This window comes from Zeus faber (genome assembly GCF_960531495.2).
Source record: "Zeus faber genome assembly, chromosome: 9".
Classification (NCBI taxonomy): domain Eukaryota; kingdom Metazoa; phylum Chordata; class Actinopteri; order Zeiformes; family Zeidae; genus Zeus; species Zeus faber.
The window spans coordinates 19,182,542-19,191,519 of record NC_137197.1 but is presented as its reverse complement, the minus strand read 5'-3'; positions in this window follow the sequence as shown (position 1 = coordinate 19,191,519).

The window sequence follows — 8,978 nt, the reverse complement described above, 5'->3', positions numbered from 1 at the left end:
CGGGGGGGAAATTGGAAAACTGTAATTGGTGTTGTTTTCCGCCGGGTGTTTTTTTTTATTTCAAGACGGTAGGACTCTTTGAAAGTTGCATGCCTTGTGTAATGGCGAGGCCATAAAAATGTTTCCGAAAGTTTCATTGCAATTGAGGCATAAAGGCTTAGCCTCAATAAAAGTTGGGAGGATGAATGCATACTTATCAGTCCATGTTCATTACAGCTGTGGTTTTCCACGTCAACTTTGCGCTTAAGGCTCTTTCGGGGTGACATTGTTGCTTGCCCGAAAAACAATTAAAAAGGCTTTTCTACCTGCAAGGGGTTTCCCACCAATCAGGACACTGCATAATAGCGTTAAAATAATTTATTTTGACAAGAATTTATGGAGACATGACAGCTCAAAAGTGAAGCCAAAATATCTTGATCGTCCCCTGGTGGCTGTTTACACTGATATAGGCTTAGAAAATTAACATTATTTTTCTACTTAAGTGGAAAATATCGAACAATAAGAGGCAAATACATTTTTATATTTATCTTTATTTGAAATCAGGACCCACACTGTCTGCTTAGAAAAATTCTGGCCCTTGGAGCCATGTAGTTGGTAGTGTAGAGGAAGGATGGGTGTCCAACTGAGAAGCTGACAGCACCGTCTCAGAGGCAGTTGAGCGTCCTCTTCCGAAATTCTCTGTTGATCTCCAGTGCTATTGCTCCCATCGGGTTGTCTCTCTCCTCTCATAATACCGCGGTGTCATGAAGTCCTGTGCCTCTCGATCTATTTTTAAATCTTCCACTACAGTATTAAAGGATAATGTGTGCATCACTGTATATTTTATTTTATTTTATTTTATTTTTCCATCTTTTTTTTTTTTTTTTGGCCTGTTTTTGTCTATTTTTAAGACGATACATGTAAAAAAAATTTATATATATATATATATAATAACGATATACATTTATCGCAGAGCCCTTGCACTAAAGACAACATTTACCGATATCCCAATATTACGATAACTGAAATCCACAACAATCTAGTCTGATATTGTGATATCAATATTATATAGATGACGCAGCTACGATGTGAGGTCATTGGATTAAAGGACAACATTTAACAATATTATGAACCAAAATCCCAGACAATATCTAATCTCACAATGCAATATCGATACTACAGTATATATATATATATATATATATATATATATATACAGTATATGTCGTTATAGATTGTTTTATATTTGTGATAATTAGCTATTTTAGTATTATAATTCACCTATTTGCGAAATTATTTTTCTCTTTTTCAGACTGTTTGACCGGATGTAGAGCCACTGCCCTCTAATGTCCCGTCATATAAATACAGCACTGTTCCCTGCCGCTCCGATCCCCTGTGCTGAGACACACTTCCTATTGACAGGAGGCCGAAGAGAAAATACAAACACCAATTCCCAGACGTTCAAACCTCTCTGACGTAGAAGGAGATGCCCACTAGACAAGGATCTGAAACGATGATGCCGCCCCCAACAGATGTGCTTTGTGGGGCAGGAAGAGCCTGTTTTGTGATGGAACGGCAGCTTGAAAGGTTTCTAACAAGCTCGGGCAGCGGAGCCCCAGCCGACCTCTCACTGTGGCTAAGTCATGCATTTAGCTTTAAATTGGACGATATATATATATATATATATATATATATATATATATATATATATATATATATATATATATACTGTAGTATCGATATTGCAATGTGAGGTTAGATATTGTCTGAGATTCTGGTTCATAATATTGTTAAATGTTGTCCTTTAGTCCAGTGACCTCACACCGTGGCTAGGTCACAACTCTATATAATATCCATATCGCAATATCAGACTAGATTGTTGTGGATTTCAGTTTTCGTAATATTTGGATATCGGTAAATGTCGTCTTTTGGCCAAGGGCTTTGCGATATACGTATACCGTTATAATATATCTAATATCGTTATAATTATACAGTATATCATCTGGAATTTTGCTAGTCGGAATATCACGATTTAGGCAATTTTTTTTTTTTTACTCCAATGACTGCAGAGTTTGGATAGTTCATGCTTTCAGGACGGCGTTGAGGTAGGACTATCTAGCTAGGATTAGGTGATATATCGATAAAATGTCAATATCGTAATATGAGTATAGATATCACCTGGCATTTTGGTTATCGTAATATCGCGTCGTAATTGGATGTTGTCTTTAGGGCTGCACTGCACTAAAGTGATGCCGTTTTCATGGGCTGTTCGAGATGTCGTATTCAACGCCTATATCTGCTTGACCATAATGTCTGCATTACTAGTTGTTGTTCCTCAATTTTTTTGTGTATAAATGTCTTATGAAAACACCAAAATCTTATGATCGCCAAAATATCGTCAAATTATCGACATCTAGGTAAACAAAAAAATTAAATAATTATATATATATATACTGTATTAGAGGGAATATTTATTTTTTTAATTTTGTGAATCAGTCATTTATATACGAATATACATACTGTATATATATATATATATACAGTATGTATATGTATATATATATATATATATATATATATATATATTGTGAATCAGTCATTTAAATTTATTATGCGTGTGTCACTCTAGATAGAAGTCAATTGTAATGCTGCTTCATTTTTTACATTTGAATTGTAGATACTTCTCAGCATCTCACCGGGATGTGATTGAAAGGGTTTCCCTCAGCCCTGCCTCCGCGGAGGGATTCATCTCTTAATGCGTCGACGGTTACAGTAAACGTTCATATTTCAGAGTTGAAAGTTCACGTTCTGTCATGCGTCCAGTCCACCCCAACGGCGTCGGTGACATTTTTTTTGGCAAAATACAACGGGGTGATTCATCATCGGAAGGGCCCCGCGTCTGGCCCTTGTTTATACACGTGCACTCCTCTTGATTACGGCCGTTAGAGAAATAAATAAATGTGCAGCGTGTTGAGCCGGGTCGTCGGGGGGACGCTAATGGAGGCTAATGAACATCTCCTGTCTCCTCATTAAGGAAAATATACACACACACACACACACACACACACACCCACACACATACATCCACACCCGTTAGGAGACTGAGGCCAGCCATGAGGAATGCTGGGAAAACAAAACAAAAAAAAAGAGGAATAGATGGCTTTGTCACATCAGTCCTCCTTTCATCTTCGCTCGCTTCACTTCGCCTCCGCCTCCTCCACCTCTTTCCCTTTTTCCAGCGATGGGAAACAGCGCGGATACCACTCCACCCTCTCTCTTCATCTATCATCTCTATCATCACCGACAGCCTCTGTTCTCCCCTCTCCATCTCCCTCTCTCTCTCTCTCTCTCCCTCCCTCTCGCTCTCTCTCTCTCTCTCCCTCCCTCTCGCTCTCTCTCTCTCTCTCCCTCCCTCTCGCTCTCTCTCTCCCTCCCTCTCCCTCCCTCTCCCTCCCTCTCTCTCTCTCTCTCTTTCTCTCTCGCTCTGTCCATCCAGGTGCCACGGTGGACCGGTATTGTTTTGTTTTTCTCTCTTTTTCACACCCACTATTTTTTTTCTTTCTTCTTTCCAGCAAGCGATGAAAGTGCTGCTGCAGGACTTCATTATGCTGATCAATTCGGTGCAGGTTGTCGGTGCGAGGGCTTCAAGCTGGTTTTTTTTTTTTGTTTTTGTTTTTTTGTTTTTTTTGTTTCGTTTATTTTATTTTATTATTTTTTTTTTTTTTTACCTCCGGAGACAAATGGGATTATAGATTAGATCGGAACGGCAAGATAATCATCCCTCACCTTCAGTCAAACTGTGGCTCGGCTTTAGGAGCGAGGCCGGACAAATGCATTTTCTTTTTACCTTAAAACGTCCCTGATGTTGTTGTAAATGGACGTAGCGTGAGTAGCGACTGGAGTCCGGAGGTCAACACCCCCACCACCCCCCCGCGTGGAGTTATTTTTAGGATGGATTCCTTCCTCCTCCCCCTCCTCCTCAGTAATAGTTTATCCAGGACAACATATGATCCTTGCCCTTGGGACCCCAGCTGGTCCCCTCCTCAACAGCCACAACAGGGCCCCCAGTGAGGGAGGCTTCTCGTGTTTTTAGCGATACATTAGCGCCCTCTGGTGGACGAGTCTGAAACAGCGTCGCGGCGTCTCAAGTTTCTCTGCTTCTTTGTTAAAACAAAATTGAAGACAGCCATTTGCGACGTTTCTGCAGTGACACCATGATGAAATACTCGAAATAAATGTAAAAAAATAATAATAATAACCCGACCAACCGCAGCTGATTCCCATTTTAGCCGAAGACCTTCCCAGGTGAGGGCGTCACCTGGGAAGGTCTTGGGCTAAAATGGGAATCCAAGTTGACAATGTCGACTTGGCCGAAAAACAGGGCGGCGGGGAAGGAATGGGATTTCGGGAAAGAGCATCAGTGGAGGTCGTGGGCCAGAGGGCCGCAGGGATATCCTCATCTTCCTGTGGCACAAGCCGCTAATTGGGCCACACAATGCAGAGCCTGGATGACCTCTATGGAAGGCATGTGAAATGAGGCGAAATATGCAACGTGTGTTTGCGTGTGTGTGTGTGTGTGTGTGTGTGTGTGTGTGCTGTATGTGTGTGTGTGTGTGTGTGTGCTGTATGTGTGGAGGTGGGCTGTTCAAAGTGAAGAAGGTATATAATATGTTTGAGTGGGTGAATACTCAGACATAATATGTGGAAATTGAGGCCAAAGAGAGTGGGAGGAGAGAATTTTTTTTTTAATACAAAAAAATTGTTTTATCGAACATGTTTTACATTTACGGACACAAGTAAAAAAAAAACTAAAAATAAATGCTTCAGCGTCACAAGCAAAGCACACTCTTTGAATAAGAACTCAAAGTTTTTCCATTACTTTTTAAAACATAGTAATAATAAATAAAATATAGCTTCAGGCAGCAATACACAGGGTCCAGGTTAGTCAAGTTAGTGACGAATTACAGTCTTCCTATGAAACGCAGCATCACTTCATATCGAGCCAAATTAGAATTTTCCGAGTTCCCATGGAACGCAGGATCAGTTCTCCATGCACACCAATGGAGTATAGACCGCAACGCACTGTGCACCTTGTCCCATGCGAAAGGCCGCCCAGAGCCACACCCTGCACATACTCACAGGTACAGTATATTACAAATTGGATGACGATGTCACAAAGCTGCTCCACTCCCTTAAAAAAAAATAATAATTCATGCTCCAAATATAGATCGATGTGGATCAAACTTGGACCACAACACGCTTCATGTGTCGTGTCCGTGGGTTCGGCGGTCGCTGTGCGCCGGGGACGTTCAGCCGGCAAAATGGCTCGGGGGAAAAATAATAATAATGATCTGAAAATGAATACATGATTGATAATATTTACCAATAAACGGCTATATGAAATAAATAAATAATCCGAATAACAGAGAGAGTTGCAAATAGTTTTGAGTTTTGCTGCAGAGGCGTGTAAATATAGAGTTTGTATGAACTGAAAGCAGAAAAACCAGAATGCTCTTTATAATAAGTGTGGGTGTATGCTAATTTTTGGCACAATGCACATTTAAATAATTATCTTCATTTTCTCTGTCCTTTGTTTTTCAGCATCTTCTTTATGTTGCTGCAGGGCGATATGATATGCAAATAGAGCACAAGCTTTCATTGTTACGCTGACGACGCCCCGCTCTACAAGCCCTGAGAAATAACAAACCAACTTCCGCTCTCAGCCCTCGTACGCCTGAGGAGGGTCTCGCCGTGATTAAACGGCGTCGTGTCACCTCTCGCTTCTTGACGCCGATAAAACCGGCGCCGAGGACGCCGATCATTCCACTGATACAGAAAGTAACTCAGCGAAAAAAAAGTAGGCGTAACACTTGACCCCAGAACTGGTTTTAGTTTTTTTTCCCCATCTCCGCAAAATTGCGGGGATGTGGAGACTTTTATCCGTGGGTATTACCCCTGCACTGGCTCCCGGTTCACCTCAGATGTGACTGTAAGGTTCAGCTACTGACCTATGAAATAGTAGACGGCCTGCTGGAGCACCCGGCTATGGGCCGGATTGAGGCTGGGTTCTGCGTCTCCGAGACGTTCGCGTGGCTGTTTTTTTTTTTATTTTTATTTGAAAACTTGTCAGACCCAAAAAAGACCTCATCCGCAAGGCGGGCGTCTATCCGCTCCGTTTTATTTTCCGTGTCGAACCCGCCTCCCGGCGGGGTGTTGGGCGGTTCGGCCGATCAGCGCGTTTGACGTTACGTGACTTGGATTTCCAAAACACCGGACGCCTTTATTTACTACGACGGAGGAACTTTCATGGTCCAGATATTTTGGATGTGTGAAAAAAAATCCACTTCTATTATTGTTCATTGGGCTCATTTTTTCTTTTCATTTATTTATCCCCCCCCCCCACCAAACAGCCTTGCACCCGCTATAAATGAAAACAGTATTGTTCACGGTCACCCTTGTTCCCAAGGTTTTAAAACAAGCGTCTCGTACAACATCTGAATTGGAATCACACTCAACTGTAATTGGGCCTCAGGGAATCTGTGTAAAATCACCTTTATGCCCTTGTTTTAAGCAATTCATTATTCTAAATGTATGTGCCGTGTGTGTGTGTCTGTGTGTGTGTGTGTGTGTGTGTGTGTGTGCAAGTGCGTGCATTATGGAATTTGGAATAAATTCTCCCCCAGGTTTACTCTAGTGTCAAATCAATACGACTGTTGCTTTTAAATTGGATTTTTAGAACTATTACTACTTGCGCCCCTTCACCGTACACACTCAGGCGTTCAAGGATTTATAATGATGTTGACCCTACGTTTGATAGATGTCACCAGGCCCCTGCCGCCCCCATCCACATGTTTTGGGCACGCCCTGCCTCACACACTTATCGTCTCGGAACCCGGAGCTGGATTTCAGATTGGACTGGGACTCAGTTTGACCCCACGGCAATCTCAGCTCTGTTTTGGGCTCCGCCTCCCACTCCGCTGCTCCCAAAATATAAGGCAGACTTTTTTAAGCGTTTGTTACCTTATTTAAGCAGACGTCTGATTTTATCGGGGTGGAAATCACCCGCTCCTCGTGGATCAAGACACGTTTGGCTTCGTCAAGGTGGAAGGGAATGAGGTGTATTATAAGTGATTCACTTGCCAAATTGAATAACACATTGGGAGGTTTTTTTTTTTCCTCATGCTGAGGGGACGGGGTTTGCTGCTGTTCATATTCATATTCATATTCAGAGTAACAGCTTTAGTTTTATGTTTCTAATCATTTCAATTGACCTTTGGTGTGTTTGGAATGTTATTCCCCATCCTGTGAACTTCGAATTTGTCTTTAATTCTTATTTGGTGACCGACATGTACGGTTTGTTTAATTTTGTTTTCTTTTGGTGTTAGTTTTGTTTTGTTCCACTTCATTGTTCAAGTATTTGTTCTGTATTTTAGATACATGTTCTGTTTTCCTCGGTGTATGTTAAATTTTACACAATACTGAAACTTGACAAGTAACTTTCTGATATTTGAGTGTTGTGAAAAATTGAATTAACAGATTAGAAAAAATAAATAACACTTGCACCTACGCCTTAAGAGGCAGAATCCATATTTTTCCATTGTTTTGTGTGCATTATTTTCTTAGCATTGATATGAAGAATAAGGGTTAACCCATTTCAATGAATTGCATATTTGTATTAATATGTTAGATCATATATTACCTGTAAATCTGTATATTAAAGGTATTATATGTTTTATCATTTTATTTATAAATAAAAAAATACATTAAAATCCAATAATTAATTTGATTGGATTATGATTAATTCTTTTTTATTATTTATTAACTCTAAAATATATCATACAAAATGATGATTAAATACATGATTTAATCATGTTTTTTAATCATATATTGTTGTTGTACACATCCTCCCATTCTTACATGAGCACGTGAACAAACCAGAACATGACACAAAGTGGGTCACCTTGCAGTGCAACGATGAGCTCAGCTCGTTTTGGATTTATTTATATGTATGTTCATCTGTGTGTGTGTGTGTGTGTGTGTGTGTGTGTGTGTGTGTGTGTGTGTGTGTGTGTGTGTGTGTGTGTGTGTGAGTGTGTGTGTGTGTGTGTGTGTGTGTGTGTGTGTGTGTGTGTGTGTGTGTGAGTGTGTGTGTGTGTGTGTGTGTGTGTGGGTTCTGATGTGCTGGTGTGTGTGTGTCTGTGTGTGTGTGCTACGTGTACGTGTGTGTGTGCCTGTGTGTGTGTGTGTGTGTGTGTGTGTGTGTGTGTGTGTGTGTGTGTGTGTGTGTGTGTGTATGTGTGTGTATGTGCAACTGTGTGCTGGTGTGTGTGCAAGCGTGTTCTAATGTGCTGGTGTGTGTGTCTGTGTGTGTGTGCTACGTGTACGTGTGTGTGTGCCTGTGTGTGTGTGTGTGTGTGTGTGTGTGTGTATGTGTGTGTGTGTGTGTGTGTGTGTGTGTGTGTGTGTGTGTGTGTGTGTGTGTGTGTGTGTGCAACTGTGTGCTGGTGTGTGTGCAAGTGTGTTCTAATGTGCTGGTGTGTGTATGTGTGTATGTGTGTGTGTGTGTGTGTGTGTGTGTGTGTGTGTGTGTGTGTGTGTGTGTGTGTGTGTGTGTGTGTGTGTGCAACTGTGTGCTGGTGTGTGTGCAAGTGTGTTCTAATGTGCTGGTGTGTGTATGTGTGTGTGTGTGTGTGTGTGTGTGTGTGTGTGTGTGTGTGTGTGTGTGTGTGTGTGTGTGTGTGAGACATTACTGGCTTAGAGACCTTATTTGACTCCAGTCCATCCAGCTGTAAGTCACTTAGCCTCTAATCCAATCACTGGAAGTCCAACGCACTCAAAGTCACATTTGGGATTCCCGTCGACGGGACACATGTTGCACACGGCCCGAGAGGACGCCGTGTCCTGGGGCGGAGCAGTTTTATCTTTGGTTTTTGTTTTGTTTTTTTGCAAAGCAGAAACTGCAGGACGGGATAAAGAGCTGCCGACCTTGTGTGAGAGCA